The sequence below is a fragment of the Pseudophryne corroboree genome, chromosome 1, assembly GCF_028390025.1.
Source record: "Pseudophryne corroboree isolate aPseCor3 chromosome 1, aPseCor3.hap2, whole genome shotgun sequence".
Classification (NCBI taxonomy): Eukaryota; Metazoa; Chordata; class Amphibia; order Anura; family Myobatrachidae; genus Pseudophryne; species Pseudophryne corroboree.
In genome coordinates, this window is record NC_086444.1 from 172,109,689 (window position 1) to 172,131,515 (window position 21,827).

Sequence of the window (21,827 nt, forward strand, 5' to 3'; positions counted from 1 at the left end):
CCAAGGTTTTGTTCCATTTGTCTACAAAACCCTCATCGTCAGAGTGAAAAGTTGGTTTCTTGATTATACGTAGACCCCTAGGAATCATATTGTGTTCTAAATATTTTATCAGGGTCATACTTTCCCACCATTGTTTAATCTCAGTTAGTTCTAATTTCTCAAGTGAGAGATATAATTCACAGAAGGTCTCTTCCAATATGGGCGTATCGTTAATAATTTTTTTGCCTTTCATGGCAAAAATTTCTAGATGTTTTGACCTCTCTTCTCTTCTAGTGGTCATTTTGAACAAACAAGAAGGAGGACTAAATATATATACACAAAAACAATTTCCCTTATTTTAACTTGTCTTTACTTAAACTGCTGTGTCAAGGTAGTAAAGGTTGATGTACAAACAGAAAGGGGGTGGTGACACTGCGCTAAAGAAAGGCAAGTTAATCCAGAAATGCTGCTGAAAGGAGTGAAGCCACTACCTAGCTCCACTAATATAAATTCAAGGAATAAAATACAGAGTGTCCCCAGCGCAAAAAAGGATAATGGAAACTAAAAAGACTTTGATTGTCCATTGAATGTTTTATTAATAAAAATAAATAAAGTATTGGTATAAATCATGCATTAAAAATAGACTATATGTGAACAACCTATTACCGGTAAACATGAACAAAGACAGACTACAAGCAACATATATTATTGTGTGTAGTAGTGGGCAGAATACCACAGGATACAGTACTAGTGGATATACACACTCTATATAGTAGCTACCACAACAAGAAAAGGGGAGAAAAGCACTGTGTAGCGACTTACTTCCTCTTCTATATTTATTTGATCCCAGTATTTATTGGGAACTCCACATCAGGTGATCTTCAAGAATATTTATCTAGATCAATGTCCCATATCTGATGATTCCAAAAGAAGGGGACTGAGAGTTGTGCACAGTCATAGGTCAATTAGGACCGCAGGGATAATTCCGTAAGTCTTAACAGTAGCGACTGTCAATACCTTATAGGGTCTCTCCACAGCAGTTCAAGTGTGTGATGTCCGTGCTGAAGGTGTCCCAAAGATGGATCTGGTACGGAGTCCGCCGGCGGATACCCTTACACGCCGCTCTTAGCGCTAAGCGGCGTTGTGAGGGATCAATGTATTCTGCGCTCTATGCATTTCACCTTGGTCAGGCTTCGTCAGGATTGGCAGATGAATCGATCCGTACCCGTTCGTTTCTTTATAGGGACCTCACTTCACTCATGGACTTGTTTCTTCCTCCCCTGTGCATTCAATCATTATGTCATTTCCTGGGAGTTTTATATCTGTGTTCCAATGCGTTCCACAGCCGAGAAACTTCCTGTATATGCGTTCCAAACGACAGTTCCTCAAATCCACTGGCTTTTTTTCTTTTTCTTTCCCTTGTCTAAGGAACATAAACCTCTTCTCTTATAACTTCTTTACAATTAACAACAACATAAAACGGTGCCTTTTAAAATTGGTGATTTCATGAATATTTAGTGTCCACTAGCAAGTTTTTAGGTATATTTATTATCGATTTATTATCAACTTATTTATTATCTATTACTTATCACCAATTTTAAAAGGCACCGTTTTATGTTGTTGTTAATTGTAAAGAAGTTATAAGAGAAGAGGTTTATGTTCCTTACATTACTGTTAGAGAGAGCTTCCAGGACAGCATCCCTGTGCAATCTGCTGAAAGATAGCACTGGCTTTAAATAAATAACTAGCTCTCCTACCTCTGCTGAGGATGTGACCAAATAGAGCTAGTAAACTGTGGTGACAGAATTAAATGTAATAAATTAATAAATATGTTTGAAAATAGAAATGATCCAATACCTCATTATTGTGTGCCTTTTTAATTATTTATGTTTCCGTTCTGAATTGCTGTACTTCAGGTATGTCTGTTTCATGTAATCACATTTTCTAACATACACACTTAAATGAAAAAGCTGTTTGCATGTCTTTCTAATTTATCTGTATCCATATATATGCCTCATAAATCACTTTTGGTCATAGCTCAATGTGAAGTGTACTGTGTTAGACGATTCTCTCTGTCACTATAACCCAGTGGTTCCCAAACTCTTTTGAACCATTTGGCCCTAAAGTTTCAGAATTTTTTCATGGCGCTCCTAGGCCAAAAGTTTATTATTGAGAATTTTAGAAACATATATTAAATTAAGTAAATTGTGTTTATATGTCATCCTTAGGGTCAGTTATGTGGTGATGGACATGATTTGCTTCTGTTTATCCACATATTTTATCATTGGATGCCACAAGCACTGGTTTTGCCTATTACATTGAGCACAAGTTATTCTAATTGGTCCTGTAAAACCAATCCAAGGCACCCTTGCAAATGTCCCGAGCCACTCCTGGATGCGACGGCACACAGTTTGGGAACCACTACTCTAACCGGTATTTCTCTTACGTCCTAGAGGATACTGGGGTCCACATTAGTACCATTGGGTATAGACAGGTCCACTAGGAGCCACTGGCACTTTAAGAGTTTAATAGTGTGGGCTGGCTCCTCCCTCTATGCCCCTCCTACCAGACTCAGTTTAGAAAATGTGCCCAGAGGAGCTGGTCACAGCTAGGGGAGCTCCATAGGAGTTTTTCTAGTTTTATTATTTTTCTTAGAGTTAGGCACAGGGAGGCTGGTGGGAGTAGTGTCAAACCCTGAGAGGTTAATGGTCACTATCTCCACTGACAGGACACTGAGCTCTTGAGGGTGATGATCGTTAGCCGCCCGAGGCGACTGCTCACTCCAGCAGCATGCTGCCACCCCCTTAAAGAGCTAGAAGATTCCGGTGGCGAGTGTGTCACCGGCGACCCAACAAGCGGGGAGCCGAGCTCAGCTCTATGAGGGGCGCCCTGAGTCAGCGCAAATACCCTACACTGGTCACTCAAGGCTGTCAGGGATCTCGGTAACGCTGCTAGCCCATGACTAAGGTCAGTATAAACATTTGAAAGTGCGGGAAGCTGCGCCATGTTCAAGGGGTGGAGCTTCTCCTCAGAGTGGACCCAGCAGCTTCCAGCGCCATTTTCTCCCTGCAGATACATCGACAGCGACGCTGACAGGGAGAGCTGTCCCTCCACACGACTCCAACTATCCTGTGCGGTACCAGGTTGTAGCGGGGGGGGGGGGGGGGCTGTAAATTACTATGTAGTCTTTTATGGGTACAGAGTCAGCACCAGGTGTTTGGTTTATATCTACCTGTTGAAGCGGTGTGTGTGTGCTGGCTCCAAGCTCTGTGTTTCTCTGAAGATACTTGGGATCTCTCACATAGCCATGTCCAGGGCTATGTAAGACAATGTGTCTTATGCTGCAGAGGAAGTTTCTTCTCCAGTGGAATCTATTCCATGTACCCAGGAATGTAATGTCTTGTCTCAGGCTTCTATGTCTGAGCCAGAATGGCTGAATTCAATAAAGGGAATGATCTCTCAGATTTCTACTAGGGTGGCTAATACTGAGACTGAAACTCAGGTTTTAAAGAATTCTATGGCAGTTTGGTTAGGTTCTATTCCTATTCCTTCTAAATCCCCTAGCATATACCCAAAGAAACGTGCACTTACCCAGATTATGCAAACCGACATGGATACCAACTCTGACACGGCAGACGGTGATGGGGATGTGCTGAGGGGGGCAGCATCCCTTGCAAAGGGGGTGCAGCTCATGATTGAGGCCATTAGAGATGTGTTAAACATTACTGACACACCACCTGAGCAGGTTGAGGAGGCTTACTTCACAGACAATAAGAAAGCTTCGCTAACCTTCCCTGCGTCTAAAGAATTAAACGCTCTATTTGAAAAATCCTGGGAAAACCCGGAGAAAAAAATCCAGATCCCAAAAAGGGTTCTGGTTGATATTCCCTTCCCTGAGGAGGATAGAAAAAAATGGGAAAACCCACCCATAGTTGACGCATCTGTCTCCAGACTGTAAAAAAAGGTGGTTCTACCTGTCCGTGGATCTACCGCGTTAAAAGAACCAGCTGATCGTAAAATTGACACTACGCTCAAATCCATATACATGGCTTCAGGAGTGGCGTTAAGGCCCACAATCGCCTGTGCATGGATTTCTAAGGCTATAGTAAAGTGGTCAGGCACGTTACTAGAGGACTTAGATACAATGGATAGAAGGGACATTAAACGTTTTTACGTAACATACAGGATTCTGCGGGTTTCATGGTGGAGTCCATGAAGGACATGGGTACGCTGAATGCAAGGGTATCTTCCATGGCTGTCTCAGCTCGCAGGGGACTCTGGCTACGCCAATGGTCTGCAGACGCGGAATCCAGGAGAAGTGTGGAGAACCGACCCTTCACAGGTCAGGCTCTATTTGGGGAAGCGTTGAATGCGTGGATTTCCACGGCAACCGTGGGTAAGTCTCCCTTTCTTCCCTCAACTACTCCTTCTACGAAGAAACCCTTTTCTTCATCAACATCGCAGTCCTTTCGGACCGCAAAGACAAAAAAGTCCAAGCCTCCTACCACCTTCATTAGAGGTGGTCGGGCAAAATCCAAAAAGCCTGCACCTGCAGGTTCCCAGGACCAGAAGCCTGCTTCTGGTTCCTCAAAATCCTCAGCATGACGGTGGACCGCACTGCCTGGAGAACGGGCTGGTGGGTGCGAGACTCAGTCGTTTCAGCCACGTCTGGGTTTCGTCTGGCCTGGATCCCTGGATACAGGATATTGTGTTCCAGGGGTACAAACTGGAGTTTCAAGAACTCCCGCCTCACCGATTCTTCAAATCAGGCTTGCCAGCTTTACTGACAGAAAGGGCTATCCTACAGGAAGCCATCCAAAAATTGGAAAAGTCAAAGGTCATTGTTCCAGTTCCACCTCATATGCAACACATGGGTTACTATTCAAACCTTTTTGTGGTACCGAAACCGGGTGGTTCGGTCAGACCGATTTTGAACTTGAAATCGTTAAACCCTTATCTGAAGAAGTTCAAATTCAAAAGGGAGTCTCTGAGAGCAGTGATCTCAGGTCTGGATGAGGGAGAGTTTCTGCTATCTCTAGATATCAAGGATGCGTACCTCCACATTCTGATTTGGCCACCGCATCAGGCTTATCTCAGATTTGCACTGTTAGACAGTCACTATCAGTTCCAGGCACTGCCATTCGGTCTCTCCACGGCACCGAGGGTGTTCACCAAGGTGATGGAAGAGATAATGGTTCTCCTCCACAGACAGGGAGTGAACATAATTCCATATCTGGACGATCTGCTGATAAAGGCAACGTCCAGGGAGAAGTTGTTGCAGTCAATTGCTCTCACGACTCATCTGCTCAGGGAACACGTTTGGATCCTGAACCTTCCAAAGTCACATTTGGAGCCGACAAGGAGATTGTCATTCCTGTGGATGGTCCTCGACACGGAAGTGCAGAGGGTGTTTCTACCGGTGTAGAAAGCATTGGTGATACAATCAATGGTCCGGGATATCTTGATGCCTGCCCGGGTGTCGGTTCATCAGTGCATTCGCCTTCTGGGGAAGATGGTTGCCTCCTACGAGGCTCTACAGTATGGAAGATTTTATGCTCGATCCTTCCAACTGGATCTCCTAGACGAGTGGTCAGGATCTCATCTACACATGCACCAGAGGATACGTGTGTCGCCGAAAGCAAGGATTTCACTCCTCTGGTGGCTGCAAATGCCTCACCTGGAGGGCCGCAGGTTCTGGGTTCAGAACTGGATCCTTCTAACCACGGATGCAAGTCTCAGGGGTTAGGGCGCTGTCACTCAAGGGGAAACCTTCCAAGGAAGGTGGTCAAGTCTGGAACCCATTCTTCCAATAAACATTCTGGAACTATGAGCCGTGTAGAACAGTCTTCTCCAAGCGGCGCATCTTCTGCGAGATTGGGCCATTCAAGTACAGTTGGACAATGTAACGATGGTGGCCAACATAAACCGACAGGGGGGAACGAAGAGCAGAGCTGCTATGTCGGAGGTAACAAGAATCCTCCTCTGGGCAGAAAAGCATGCAGTGGTGCTGTCGGCAATCTTCCTTCCAGGAGTGGACAATTGGGAAGCGGACTTCCTCAGCAGGCACGATATCCATCCGGGAGAATGGGGCCTCCATCCGGTGGTGTTCACAGAGGTAACCAGTCATTGGGGCATGCCTCAAATATACATGAAGGCCTCACATCTCAACAAGAAACTTTGGAGGTACTGTTCCAGGTTGAGAGACCCACAAGCAGTGGCGGTGGATGCCCTGGTAACACCGTGGGTATTCAAGTCAGTGTATGTGTTCCACATCCACTCATTCCAAGAGTTCTCAAACTCATAAAGAGGACAAGAGTTCAGGCAGTTTTCATTGCTCCGGACTGGCCAAGGAGAGCTTGGTAGGCAGATCTTCTGGCCTTACTGCTGGAAGATCCGAGGCCTGGTATTAACTGTTAATGCATAGGGCTTACCCAAGCAAGCCCCATGAGATACCTCTAACAACGTAGCTTGGGTGGAGGCACATATTAAGATTAACCTACTTAGACGGGACCTAAGGTAGATTACATTTATATTTGTGGGATTATGTCCTATGGGGTAACATTGGAATAGGTGGGGGGGCAGTGGTGGTGCCAGGGGGAGCTGTAGCACAGTCCAAAATTCATATAGAAGAGCCACACCAACTGCCAGTGAGTCCCAGCCAGTGATGTTTGACAGTGTTTGGGGTGACAATTGGTGTGGCTCCCCTATTTGAATTCTGCGCTGCAGCCCCATCTATGGAACAACCAGCGGTGCAAATATGCGGGTACGTTCGGGTACGGAGTACCCTTATGAATTTGGCAGCGGGTATGCAGTACCACCTGCCACACATTTTGCCATTACCACAATTATAATGTTCCACAAAGCAAAAAAACCATGGTGCTTGGCAGCATGACAGCTCCTCCCACTTTGCCAGAGTTACTAGGAATGTGACAGTGGCTGTATTTTCCTGTTATAATGGAGGCATTACTATATATTGTTATTAAATTGGGGGCATTACTATATATTTCTATTATACTGGAGGCATTACTATATATTTAGCCTTGCCTCCAAATTCCCCCCAAAAAGGGGCTGTCGTGTGGCCACGCCACTAGTGTCATGTAGCCACTCCCACTAGCAGCATGTGGCCATGCCCCCACACAACACATGACCATGCCCATTTTTTGGCACTCGGTACCGCTAAGAAAATATTTCTACTTGCACCACTGGGAACAGCCATAATTTGGGGTGAGGGTTAAACGTTTTTATGTTTTGAAAAATATCTACTATTATAACAACTATTTTAACACAGTAGCTACACATTATGTCAAAGGTGAGAAAGTGGGTAGAATAGTAAGAAGAATATAAAAGTATAGTGTATTTCCAATTCAGAGATTATATTCTGCTGATTAAAGTGATATAAATTTTTATATATATATATATATATATATATATATATATATATATATATATAATACAGTATGGTGCAAAAGCTTATTTCCTCAGTCTGATTGTTTTTGATTTACACTGAAAATCAGTAAGAATTTATTTGTATGTTGTGGCAAAATACAGTATAGGTGTAATAATATAAAAGTTCTGTGACGTTTTGTGCAGATATTACAATAATTGTCCTAACAATTTGTGCTCTAAGGGGTAAATTTACAAAAGTTTCTAAAACAGAGAATTAGTGATATTGCCCATAGCAACCAATGAGATGCTGTCTTTCATTTTCTAAAAGGTAATAGAGAAATGATAGACAGAATCTGATTTGTTGCTATGGGCAACATCACCAATTCTCTGTTTTAGAAGCTTTAGTAAATGTACCCCTAAGTCTTTCAGTAATTGGATTGTCCCATAATCACAAACAATGAGTATAAGCTTCATTATTTAAGTATGTCAGCATCCTGAAATGTAATCAAGGACATTGTGACTAAATAACAAAGAGCTCTCAAATTATTAGCGATTGAGGAGATGCTGGGCTTAAAAAGGGGATTAAGCTACAAGTGAAAATAATTAAAACAGATAATTGACAAGTGCTGCAAACTTCGCCCCCTACCCTGCAGCGCTATGTGCGATGGCACATTCTACTCTGCAGCGCTATGTGCAGTGGCACATTCTACTCTGCAGCGTTATGTGCGGTGGCACATTCTACCCTGCAGCACTATGTGCGGTGGCACATTCTACTCTGCAGTGCTAAGTGCAGTGGCACATTCTACTCTGCAGCGCTATGTGCGGTGGCACATTCTACTCTGCAGCACTATGTGCGGTGGCACATTCAAATCTGCAGCGCTATGTGCGGTGGCACATTCTACTCTGCAGCGCTATGTGAGGTGGCACATTCTACTCTGCAGCTCTATGTGCAGTGGCACATTCTACCCTGCAGCGCTATGTGCGCTGGCACATTCTACTCTGCAGCGCTATGTGCAGTGGCACATTCTACCCTGCAGCGCTATGTGCGCTGGCACATTCTACTCTGCAGCGCTATGTGCAGTGGCACATTCTACTCTGCAGCTCTTGTGCGCTGGCACATTCTACTCTGCAGCGCTATGTGCAGTGGCACATTCTACTCTGCAGCTCTATGTGCAGTGGCACATTCTACCCTGCAGCGCTATGTGCGGTGGCACATTCTACTCTGCAGTGCTAAGTGCAGTGGCACATTCTACTCTGCAGCGCTATGTGCGGTGGCACATTCTACTCTGCAGTGCTATGTGCGGTGGCACATTCAAATCTGCAGCGCTATGTGCGGTGGCACATTCTACTCTGCAGCGCTATGTGCGGTGGCACATTCTACTCTGCAGCTCTATGTGCAGTGGCACATTCTACCCTGCAGCGCTATGTGCGCTGGCACATTCTACTCTGCAGCGCTATGTGCAGTGGCACATTCTACCCTGCAGCGCTATGTGCGCTGGCACATTCTACTCTGCAGCGCTATGTGCAGTGGCACATTCTACTCTGCAGCGGTGTGCGCTGGCACATTCTACTCTGCAGCTCTTGTGCGCTGGCACGTTCTACTCTGCAGCGCTATGTGCAGTGGCACATTCTACTCTGCAGCTCTATGTGCAGTGGCACATTCTACCTTGCAGCGCTATGTGCGCTGGCACATTCTACTCTGCAGCGCTATGTGCAGTGGCACATTCTACCCTGCAGAGCTATGTGCGCTGGCACATTCTACTCTGCAGCGCTATGTGCAGTGGCACATTCTACTCTGCAGCTCTATGTGCAGTGGCACATTCTACCATGCAGCGCTATGTGCGCTGGCACATTCTACTCTGCAGCACTATGTGCAGTGGCACATTCTACTCTGCAGCGCTATGTGCAGTTGCATATTCCACCGATACATGGGTATGGCCCTGTTGTAGTACATATTGGAGATACTGTAGATGCTGTGGTTTTCTGCTCCCAAAAGCAGTTGTCTTAAGTTTAAAAAATTCCTCATTTACCAAAATTTAGCTCTTTGTACCCTGGACCTGCTGGCTAATTTAGCCAGGCTAAAGCCATCTTTAGATGTGTTTAGCCCATTGTAGCATGTGGAATACATTTATGCCTTTTATTTATGAGAAGGATCTGAGTCCAACCCCAGAAGGAAAGCAATTGTGTAAGTGATAACTTTTTACCTTTCCCTGGCACAGGCTGTTATCATAGCCCATGTCTCAGTATCTTGCCATTGATACATAGCATGGAAAAGTGTTGCAATATTTGGTGACAGTTTTCAGACATTTTATATGTGAAATGCAATGGCAAACGCAAGATTTCTAGAGGGGGGTTTCTAAATGCAATCCACAATCTCCCACTCTGCAAAACATTGTAGCAAGTGCGGGAGCCTGGGAGAGTGGATGAAGACCCTAGTAACGACCCTCAACATTAATGTAAACATTCGTCCTTTTATACTCTGGATAATGTACAGAATATAGTATTAATAATTAACACTATAGATAGTCTACAATATAGGCTGCCTGCATCAAACATATTTAACTAATATAAATAAGTGGTCCGGAAAAGGTTAAACATACTGTAGTAAATAAATACACTAATATAAAAGAACCAGTATTGCACTTTGTAGACACTTTCTCCCACCTCATGGTAAGGTTCCTGTCTCTTCTTCCTGGTATTTACTCTCTGGTCCAGTGCACTGATTTAGGACTCAGATCCACACGTACAACAAACTTTGTAGAAGAAGCAGCTACCACTGGACATGTGCAGCTGCTCTGCTCTGTCCCCTAAACTGCATGATGTGGCAGCTATCCTTTTAAATACCATTGCTGTCATAATTTGAGTCACTTGCCAAGAAGATGGGGGTTTCTGGGAAACTGGAACCCCCCCTAGCATTTGCCTATGACATGTAATAAATATGCCACTATACAGTATATGAAAAGAGCTTTTATATAGTTTATCTTAAAAGCAAGTGATAAATTGTACTTACCAAAGATGACTGATATATTGCATGCAACTCAGATACCAAACAAAAACAGCAATGTATATGTTATTAAGTGGCCCATAAAGAAAAAAAAAACCTGCAAGAATTGGAGAACTGCGTCCCACAGCTGCTGGGAAGTTGTTGAATTACAAAAGCTTGGAGAGAAGGTGTCAGCAAATAGCTGTGAATGGGCCAATGCATGGAATGAGGAAATACGATGTTCACATACACAGGAGTAGTCTCTAATATACTGTATATGCATTTGGAACATACACTGAGCTCTATGGCAATATATTAGTATTCTTATTTTTGAAACTACATGGCTATTAAACGCGGGTAGAGACACATTAAAGGCGCGTGAGTATAGTCTTGAACAAAGGGCCTGATTCAGAGATGAATACAGTAGCTCCAACCGCTGCCTCTGTACACAATGTTTGTGCAAATATATGCCAATGCTGCAGGAGGCATCTCGTGTAAATAAACGTCTCCTGACCGAGGATGCAGCATTGGATCATCTGCATTACCATTGGGCATCTGAGTAACCCACAGGTTACTCAGGATGACCAGGGAATTCAGGCTTCCTGGGCCAGTGAAGCTGGCTTCTGCACTCCCAGAAAATGGGGCTGACACACCCCATGCGCAGAACGACAACCATCAGAGATACACATTTCTGAATTAGGTACAATAAGAGAAAAGGAAGTAACCTGGAATATAAATGGAATTCATTTATCCAGATTTGTGGTAAACAGTTTCAGGAGTTTGCTGTTATCAGACTGTAACACAATAACTTGTATAATAATGTTTATCTTATAATTTAGAATCTACTGGGATTCTTTAAAAAAAATTAATTTTTACATTTATTTAACATTTATCTAAATAGCGCCAGCATATGCCATTACACTTTACAATTGGGAACAAAACAGTAATAACACTAGGCTGAGTAAAGCTGGGTACACATTAGATGATGTGTACCCAGAGCAATATCAGCAGCAGGTCTGACATCGCAAGTGCATACACATTTACCGATGCCAGTGTGTGTGTGTGTGGGGGGGGGGGGGGGGGATGGGGGGGACAATTGGGGGCCGTGCTGCATTCGGCAGCATGGCCCCCTTGCTGGGGATGTTTCTGATGACGCATGGGGATGCGCATCATCAGCGACATAGTGCATTCACACTAGACAATGTTGTGATCAATGTGTCGGAATCGGGCACATCGTTCACGATAATGTCTAGTGTTTACCCGGCTGGGTACACACTTTTGCGATCACTCGGCTGGTCAGGTAAACGCACCCAATCAGCGAAGTACTGTGTCCCCAGCTTGACCCCCTGCGAGCCCCGTACACTCTGTGCTAGAAATACCTTAGTGTGTATGGGTTTCTCTGGGATTGGGAGTTTGGGCTGACAAAAATTAACTAGCACATAAAATGTGATCTCCTGATCCAGGCCTGCATACACACCTATACAATCGGCGGCTATACCAGGTGATCAGGCCATGGATTGTATAGGCATATACCCAGATTAAGAACATACAAAGAGATAAGAGCAACAACTGTAAAACACCAGGCGCAGGAATTGAATTTATTCAGTTACCATAAAGAGGAGTCTAAATAGCTGTGATAAGGGCGCCAACCACACAATAAAATATAAATTATGCAGTGCTGTATCTGCTATCTCATAAATATCCAAATCTGTGGTAGTAAAATTAAAATTTTTTTAACACATATACTGTATACTGCATATATTACCACCAATCACTTGATTTGTCATGTCTTATTACAAGAGGTAAGAGGACCCTGGCATAGATGTGCGCAGAAGCTGACACGGGGGTGCCGCTCTGGGATACCAACCCTCCACTGAGTAAAGGACCACCTCCTCCACCCCTTGCTCTGGGACATAGACTGCTAACCTCGACAGGTAAGCAGTCTATGTCCTGTACGGGGTTGGGAGGAGGGAGTAGACCATAATGCGGTGAAGGGGTGAAGTCCCAGAGCAGCACCCACTATGTTGGTTCCTGTGAACACATATGGACCCTGGTGAGCTTTACGTACAGTGCATGTGATGATGGGATTCAGTGGCGCACGCAGGGGGTGTTTCCAAGTACCTGGAACCCCCCCTGATGACCCTAAAAAACCTTTTGAGACAGAGACAGCTGTGTCTCCGTCTCAGCAATAGCCGTGACCGCGATCACGGACGCGGGGCTGCAGCAACAGCTGAGACTCTCTGGCTGGATTATAGACGGGGAGGACGGGCGGTTGTCCAGGAGCCCCCACACTGCCGCAAACACTGTCCCGACCCATCCTGCTCTGCACCCTCCATGGCCGGCTCCCGGAAGCATCACATCATTGGGCAACTCGGCACACAGCATCTCCCCTCCCATGAACCAAACACGTGACCCGGAAGCAGAGCCAGCAAACATCACTGCGCAGAGCACAGGAGAACTGCTGGAGGCATGATTGCTGCTGGGCATTAGGAGCACGCTCTGCTGCCATCATCACTGTAAGTGAGTAAAGGAGTGGGTGGAAAAGGATGAGGGCACTAGGCAGAAGGGACCCACCCATACTGATGGGCCTACAAAGTTACACGGCCGCCGAGAGGGGGCGTGGTTAATTCCAGGAGGTGTGCATGTCCCCTCTAAAAACTAGTACTCTGCTATCTTATCTTGTCCCACCAGTACAGCGGCCTTCCTGTGTGCTGCCTGTCTCTCCCTGCACTCAATGCAATCTGCTGTCTCTCCCTTCTGTTTTCTATCTCTCCCTGAGTCTCTGTAGCTGGCTCCTGTTTCACACCTGTGTCTCCACCATCCCTACTATCTCTCTCTCTCTCTCTCTCTCTCTCTCTCTCCATCCCTCCTCCTCCTCCAGTATCACTCATGAGTCTGCCTTCTGTAAAAGTGGATTCCTAGCTGCCTCCTATCACTTGCAGACCCCCAGCCCTCCACACACCTCTCCAGATGCTCCCGGAAAGTGCTGGCTGATTGTCCCAGTGATGCCTGTGAGACAATGCTCCCTCTTATGCTAAACTGATAGTTGCCTCTCTTTTGTGCTGACCCGCAGTTTATCTACTGCCTTAGTGCTAGTCATGCTAATTTGCGTGTTTATAGGTACGTATTTTGGGCTTTTTTTCATTCACTTTCTTCCCATCTTCCCGTTATTTCCTGTGTTCTTCCTGTCTCCTCCTGTGTTCCTCACATCTAGGGATGTGCACTTGAAATTTTTCGGGTTTTGTGTTTTGGTTTTGGGTTCGGTTCCGCGGCCGTGTTTTGGGTTCGACCGCGTTTTAGCAAAACCTCACCGAATTTTTTTTGTCGGATTCGGGTGTGTTTTGGATTCGGGTGTTTTTTTCAAAAAACCCTAAAAAACAGCTTAAATCATAGAATTTGGGGGTCATTTTGATCCCAAAGTATTATTAACCTCAAAAACCATAATTTCCACTCATTTTCAGTCTATTCTGAATACCTCACACCTCACAATATTATTTTTAGTCCTAAAATTTGCACCGAGGTCGCTGGATGACTAAGCTAAGCGACCCTAGTGGCCGACACAAACACCTGGCCCATCTAGGAGTGGCACTGCAGTGTCACGCAGGATGGCCCTTCCAAAAAACACTCCCCAAACAGCACATGACGCAAAGAAAAAAAGAGGCGCAATGAGGTAGCTGTGTGAGTAAGCTAAGCGACCGTAGTGGCCGACACAAACACCTGGCCCATCTAGGAGTGGCACTGCAGTGTCACGCAGGATGGCCCTTCCAAAAAACACTCCCGAAACAGCACATGACGTAAAGAAGAAAAAAAGAGGCGCAATGAGGTAGCTGTGTGAGTAAGCTAAGCGACCCTAGTGGCCGACACAAACACCTGGCCCATCTAGGAGTGGCACTGCAGTGTCACGCAGGATGGCCCTTCCAAAAAACACTCCCCAAACAGCACATGACGCAAAGAAGAAAAAAAGAGGCGCAATGAGGTAGCTGTGTGAGTAAGATAAGCGACCCTAGTGGCCGACACAAACACCTGGCCCATCTAGGAGTGGCACTGCAGTGTCACGCAGGATGGCCCTTCCAAAAAACACTCCCCAAACAGCACATGACGCAAAGAAAAATGAAAGAAAAAAGAGGTGCAAGATGGAATTGTCCTTGGGCCCTCCCACCCACCCTTATGTTGTATAAACAGGACATGCACACTTTAACCAACCCATCATTTCAGTGACAGGGTCTGCCACACGACTGTGACTGAAATGACGGGTTGGTTTGGACCCCCACCGAAAAAGAAGCAATTAATCTCTCCTTGCACAAACTGGCTCTACAGAGGCAAGATGTCCATCTCATCATCATCCTCCGATATATCACCGTGTACATCCCGCTCCTCACAGATTATCAATTCGTCCCCACTGGAATCCACCATCTCAGCTCCCTGTGTACTTTGTGGAGGCAATTGCTGCTGGTCAATGTCTCCACGGAGGAATTGATTATAATTCATTTTAATGAACATCATCTTCTCCACATTTTCTGGAAGTAACCTCGTACGCAGATTGCTGACAAGGTGAGCGGCGGCACTAAACACTCTTTCGGAGTACACACTTGTGGGAGGGCAACTTAGGTAGAATCAAGCCAGTTTGTGCAAGGGCCTCCAAATTGCCTCTTTTTCCTGCCAGTATAAGTACGGACTGTCTGACGTGCCTACTTGGATGCGGTCAGTCATATAATCCTCCACCATTCTTTCAATGGTGAGAGAATCATATGCAGTGACAGTAGACGACATGTCCGTAATCGTTGTCAGGTCCTTCAGTCCGGACCAGATGTCAGCATCAGCAGTCGCTCCAGACTGCCCTGCATCACCGCCAGCGGGTGGGCTCGGAATTCTGAGCCTTTTCCTCGCACCCCCAGTTGCGGGAGAATGTGAAGGAGGAGATGTTGACAGGTCGCGTTCCGCTTGACTTGACAATTTTGTCACCAGCAGGTCTTTGAACCCCAGCAGACTTCTGCCGGAAAGAGAGATCCAAGGTAGGTTTTAAATCTAGGATCGAGCACGGTGGCCAAAATGTAGTGCTCTGATTTCAACAGATTGACCACCCGTGAATCCTTGTTAAGCGAATTAAGGGCTCCATCCACAAGTCCCACATGCCTAGCGGAATCGCTCCCTTTTAGCTCCTCCTTCAATGCCTCCAGCTTCTTCTGCAAAAGCCTGATGAGGGGAATGACCTGACTCAGGCTGGCAGTGTCTGAACTGACTTCACGTGTGGCAAGTTCAAAAGGTTGCAGAACCTTGCACAACGTTGAAATCATTCTCCACTGCGCTTGAGACAGGTACATTCCACCTCCTATATCGTGCTCAATTGTATAGGCTTGAATGGCCTTTTGCTGCTCCTCTAACCTCTGAAGCATATAGAGGGTTGAATTCCACCTCGTTACCACTTCTTGCTTCAGATGATGGCAGGGCAGGTTCAGGCGTTTTTGGTGGTGCTCCAGTCTTCTGTACGTGGTGCCTGTACGCCGAAAGTGTCCCGCAATTCTTCTGGCCACCGACAGCATCTCTTGCACGCCCCTGTCGTTTTTAAAAAAATTCTGCACCACCAAATTCAAGGTATGTGCAAAACATGGGACGTGCTGGAATTTGCCCATATTTAATGCACACACAATATTGCTGGCGTTGTCCGATGCCACAAATCCACAGGAGAGTCCAATTGGGGTAAGCCATTCCGCGATGATCTTCCTCAGTTGCCGTAAGAGGTTTTCAGCTGTGTGCGTATTCTGGAAAGCGGTGATACAAAGCGTAGCCTGCCTAGGAAAGAGTTGGCGTTTGCGAGATGCTGCTACTGGTGCCGCCGCTGCTGTTCTTGCGGCGGGAGTCCATACATCTACCCAGTGGGCTGTCACAGTCATATAGTCCTGACCCTGCCCTGCTCCACTTGTCCACATGTCCGTGGTTAAGTGGACATTGGGTACAACTGCATTTTTTAGGACACTGGTGAGTCTTTTTCTGACGTCCGTGTACATTCTCGGTATCGCCTGCCTAGAGAAGTGGAACCTAGATGGTATTTGGTAACGGGGGCACACTACCTCAAGAAATTGTCTAGTTCCCTGTGAACTAACGGCGGATACCGGACGCACGTCTAACACCAACATAGTTGTCAAGGCCTCAGTTATCAGCTTTGCAACAGGATGACTGCTGTGATATTTCATCTTCCTCGCAAAGGACTGTTGGACAGTCAATTGCTTGGTGGAAGTAGTAAAAGTGGGCTTACGACTTCCCCTCTGGGATGACCATCGACTCCCAGCAGCAACAACAGCAGCGCCAGCAGCAGTAGGCGTTACACGCAAGGATGCATCGGAGGAATCCCAGGCAGGAGAGGACTCGTCAGAATTGCCAGTGACATGGCCTGCAGGACTATTGGCATTCCCGGGGAAGGAGGAAATTAACACTGAGGGAGTTGGTGGGGTGGTTTGCGTGAGCTTGGTTACAAGAGGAAGGGATTTACTGGTCAGTGGACTGCTTCCGCTGTCGCCCACAGTTTTTGAACTTGTCACTGACTTATTATGAATGCGCTGCAGGTGACGTATAAGGGAGGATGTTCCGAGGTGGTTAACGTCCTTACCCCTACTTATTACAGCTTGACAAAGGCAACACACGGCTTGACAAATGTTGTCCGCATTTCTGGTGAAATACTTCCACACCGAAGAGCTGATTTTTTTGGTATTTTCACCAGGCATGTCAACGGCCCTATTCCTCCCACGGACAACAGGTGTCTCCCCGGGTGCCTGACTTAAACAAACCACCTCACCATCAGAATCCTCCTTGTCAATTTCCTCCCCAGCGCCAGCAACACCCATATCCTCCTCATCCTGGTGTACTTCAACACTGACATCTTCAATCTGACTATCAGGAACTGGACTGCGGGTGCTCCTTCCAGCACTTGCAGGGGGCGTGCAAATGGTGGAAGGCGCATGCTCTTCACGTCCAGTGTTGGGAAGGTCAGGCATCGCAACCGACACAATTGGACTCTCCTTGTGGATTTGGGATTTCGAAGAACGCACAGTTCTTTGCGGTGCTTTTGCCAGCTTGAGTCTTTTCAGTTTTCTAGCGAGAGGCTGAGTGCTTCCATCCTCATGTGAAGCTGAACCACTAGCCATGAACATAGGCCAGGGCCTCAGCCGTTCCTTGCCACTCCGTGTGGTAAATGGCATATTGGCAAGTTTACGCTTCTCCTCCGACAGTTTTATTTTAGATTTTGGAGTCCTTTTTTTACTGATATTTGGTGTTTTGGATTTTACATGCTCTGTACTATGACATTGGGCATCGGCCTTGGCAGACGACGTTGCTGGCATTTCATCGTCTCGGCCATGACTAGTGGCAGCAGCTTCAGCACGAGGTGGAAGTGGATCTTGATCTTTCCCTAATTTTGGAACCTCAACATTTTTGTTCTCCATATTTTAATAGGCACAACTAAAAGACACAGAGGTAGCTACAGCCGTGGACTACCGTACTGTGTCTGCTGCTAATATAGACTGGATGATAATGAGATGAAATCAATATATATTATATCACACTAGTACTGCAGCCGGACAGGTAGATATATTTATTATGTAATGACTGATGACGGACCTGCTGGACACTGTCAGCTCAGCAGCACCGCAGACTGCTACAGTAAGCTACTATAGTAGTATGTATAAAGAAGAAAGAAAGAAAAAAACCACGGGTAGGTGGTATACAATTATGGATGGACGAGCGACTGCCGACACAGAGGTAGCTACAGCCGTGGACTACCGTACTGTGTCTGCTGCTAATATAGACTGGATGATAATGAGATGAAATCAATATATATATATATATATAATATCACTAGTACTGCAGCCGGACAGGTAGATATATTTATTATGTAATGACTGATGACGGACCTGCTGGACACTGTCAGCTCAGCAGCACCGCAGACTGCTACAGTAAGCTACTATAGTAGTATGTATAAAGAAGAAAGAAAAAAAAAAAACACGGGTAGGTGGTATATAATTATGGATGGACGAGCGACTGCCGACACAGAGGTAGCTACAGCCGTGGACTACCGTACTGTGTCTGCTGCTAATATAGACTGGATGATAATGAGATGAAATCAATATATATTATATCACACTAGTACTGCAGCCGGACAGGTAGATATATTTATTATGTAATGACTGATGACGGACCTGCTGGACACTGTCAGCTCAGCAGCACCGCAGACTGCTACAGTAAGCTACTATAGTAGTATGTATAAAGAAGAAAGAAAAAAAAAACCACGGGTAGGTGGTATACAATTATAGATGGACGAGCGACTGCCGACACAGAGGTAGCTACAGCCGTGGACTACCGTACTGTGTCTGCTGCTAATATAGACTGGATGATAATGAGATGAAATCAATATATATTATATCACACTAGTACTGCAGCCGGACAGGTAGATATATTTATTATGTAATGACTGATGACGGACCTGCTGGACACTGTCAGCTCAGCAGCACCGCAGACTGCTACAGTAAGCTACTATAGTAGTATGTATAAAGAAGAAAGAAAAAAAAACCACGGGTAGGTGGTATACAATTATGGATGGACGAGCGACTGCCGACACAGAGGTAGCTACAGCCGTGGACTACCGTACTGTGTCTGCTGCTAATATAGACTGGATGATAATGAGATGAAATCAATATATATTATATCACACTAGTACTGCAGCCGGACAGGTAGATATATTTATTATGTAATGACTGATGACGGACCTGCTGGACACTGTCAGCTCAGCAGCACCGCAGACTGCTACAGTAAGCTACTATAGTAGTATGTATAAAGAAGAAAGAAAAAAAAAAACACGGGTAGGTGGTATACAATTATGGATGGACGAGCGACTGCCGACACAGAGGTAGCTACAGCCGTGGACTACCGTACTGTGTCTGCTGCTAATATAGACTGGATGATAATGAGATGAAATCAATATATATATATATAATATCACTAGTACTGCAGCCGGACAGGTATATATATTTATTATGTAATGACTGATGACGGACCTGCTGGACACTGTCAGCTCAGCAGCACCGCAGACTGCTAAAGTAAGCTACTATAGTAGTATGTATAAAGAAGAAAGAAAAGAAAAAAACCACGGGTAGGTGGTATACAATATTATATATATTATATACAATTTTATATATATATATATATATATATATATATATATTAAACTCACTGGTGGTGATTATTAAACTGGTGGTCAGGTCACTGGTCACACTATCAGCAACTTGCAAGTAGTACTCCTAAGCAGACAATCACAATATATATTATACTGGTGGTCAGTGTGGTCACAATGGCATGGTGGCACTCTGGCAGCAAAAGTGTGCACTGTACGTTATATGTACTCCTGAGTCCTGCTCTCAGACTCTAACTGCTCCCCACTGTCAGTGTCTCCCCCACAAGTCAGATAATACAGTCACACTATCTATCACTTCAGCAAGTAACTACTAGTACTCCTCCTAATGCTCCCCAAAATTACTACTGTGTCTCTCTCTACTGTCTCACTCTCTTCTCTATAAACGGAGAGGACGCCAGCCACGTCCTCTCCCTATGAATCTCAATGCACTTGTGAAAATGGCGGCGACGCGCGGCTCCTTATATAGAATCCGAGTCTCGCGATAGAATCCGAGCCTCGCGAGAATCCGACAGCGGGATGATGACGTTCGGGGCGCGCTCGGGTTAACCGTAGAGATGAGCGGGTTCGGTTCCTCTGAATCCGAACCCGCCCGAACTTCATGTTTTTTTTTCACGGGTCCGAGCGACTCGGATCTTCCCGCCTTGCTCGGTTAACCCGAGCGCGCACCGAACGTCATCATCCCGCTGTCGGATTCTCGCGAGGCTCGGATTCTATCGCGAGACTCGGATTCTATATAAGGAGCCGCGCGTCGCCGCCATTTTCACACGTGCATTGAGAGTCATAGGGAGAGGACGTGGCTGGCGTCCTCTCCGTTTAGAGAAGAGAGAGACACAGTAGAGACGAGAGAGACACAGTAGTAGTAATTTTGGGGAGCATTATTAGGAGGAGTACTACTATACTACTTGCTGAAGTGATATAGATTAGATAGTGTGACTGTAAGTGTATTGTATTATCTGACTTGTGGGGGAGACACTGACAGTGGGGAGCAGTTAGAGTCTGAGAGCAGGACTCAGGAGTACATATAACGTACAGTGCACACTTTTGCTGCCAGAGTCAGTGCCACACTGCCATTGTTTGTGACCACACTGACCACCAGTATAATAATATATTTTGTGATTGTCTGCTTAGGACTCGGAGTACTAGTTGCAAGTTGCAACGTGAGTGACCTGACCACCAGTTTAATAATCAATCACCACCAGTTTAATATATATATATATATATATATATATATATATATAATTGTATATAATATATATATATATATATATATATATATAATATTGTATACCACCTACCCGTGGTTTTTTTTGTTTTTCATTCTTCTTTATACATACTACTATAGTAGCTTACTGTAGCAGTCTGCGGTGCTGCTGACCTGACAGTGTCCAGCAGGTCCGTCATCAGTCATTACATAATAAATATATATAGTACCTGTCCGGCTGCAGTACTAGTGATATTATATTGATTTCATCTCATTATCAATAATTTATCATCCAGTCTAGACTCTATATTAGCAGCAGACACAGTACGTTAGTCCACGGCTGTAGCTACCTCTGTGTCGGCACTCGGCAGTCCATCCATAATTGTATACCACCTACCCGTGGTTTTTTTTTTTTCTTTCTTCTTTGTACATACTACTATAGTATAGTAGCTTACTGTAGCAGTCTGCGGTGCTGCTGAGCTGACAGTGTCCGGCAGGTCCGTCATCAGTCATCATTACCTAATAAATATATTATCTACCTGTCCGGCTGCAGTACTAGTGATATTATATATACATACATATATATATTGATTTCATCTCATTATCAATCATCCAGTCTATATTAGCAGCAGACACAGTACGTTAGTCCACGGCTGTAGCTACCTCTGTGTCGGCACTCGGCAGTCCATCCATAATTGTATACCACCTACCCGTGGTTTTTTCTTTTCTTTCTTCTTTGTACATACTACTATAGTATAGTAGCTTACTGTAGCAGTCTGCGGTGCTGCTGAGCTGACAGTGTCCAGCAGGTCCGTCATCAGTCATCATTACCTAATAAATATATTATCTACCTGTCCGGCTGCAGTACTAGTGATATTATATATACATACATATATATATTGATTTCATCTCATTATCAATCATCCAGTCTATATTAGCAGCAGACACAGTACGTTAGTCCACGGCTGCAGCTACCTCTGTGTCGGCACTCGGCAGTCCATCCATAATTGTATACCACCTACCCGTGGTTTTTTTTTCTTTCTTCTTTGTACATACTACTATAGTATAGTAGCTTACTGTAGCAGTCTGCGGTGCTG

At 45.3% G+C, this 21,827-nt stretch overlaps 1 protein-coding gene across 1 annotated transcript in view; it reads right to left on the reverse strand.

Annotated features, from left to right (window-relative positions):
• The window catches only part of LOC134893243 (baculoviral IAP repeat-containing protein 1f-like), a 217,664-nt gene extending 207,116 nt beyond the window's left edge, over positions 1-10,548 (reverse strand). The window contains exon 1 of the mRNA XM_063913674.1: positions 10,376-10,548. The gene's annotated coding sequence lies outside the window, so the exon portion shown is untranslated. The remainder of the gene's footprint in view (positions 1-10,375) is intronic.
• Positions 10,549-21,827: the final 11,279 nt, after the last annotated feature.